This window comes from Condylura cristata, unplaced genomic scaffold (assembly GCF_000260355.1).
Source record: "Condylura cristata isolate star-nosed mole 26May11 unplaced genomic scaffold, ConCri1.0 scaffold00005, whole genome shotgun sequence".
Lineage (NCBI taxonomy): Eukaryota > Metazoa > Chordata > Mammalia > Eulipotyphla > Talpidae > Condylura > Condylura cristata.
This window is the reverse complement of record NW_004567106.1, coordinates 55,376,426-55,376,868: the sequence shown is the minus strand read 5'-3', so window position 1 is coordinate 55,376,868 and position 443 is coordinate 55,376,426.

Sequence of the window (443 nt, the reverse complement as noted above, 5' to 3'; positions counted from 1 at the left end):
AGGATAAATCCTACGGGCTTTGTTTTCGGTTTCTTTCAATAACGTTATTCTGGCTTTTTAGAATTTGGACTCCAGCCTGAGCGTCAAAACAGCAGAGAAAAGCGAGCGACTTTCCAAAGGTTACTTGGAGCTGAGCCGCACCAACCCCACTTTGTCAGGCATTAGTTTTGGGTCTGAGAGACTTCGGGCCGCTCCCTCACCTCGGGTGGGGAGAGAAGGATACTCTCCCACCCTGGGTCTGGCCAATCCTCCAAAAGCTGGCTGGCCAAACGAGGGTGTGTGGGTGGTGGGGTCACAGCAAGTCAAGCCACTCCAGGCGGACCCACAGAGAGCCTTTTAGCAAAAGCGCTCTCAGCCTTTTGCAAACTGCGCGTCCCTGCACCCAAGCGCGGGTGCACCGAGGCCCGGGGCAGCGGCGGCGGCGGCGGCGCGCGCACGCGCAC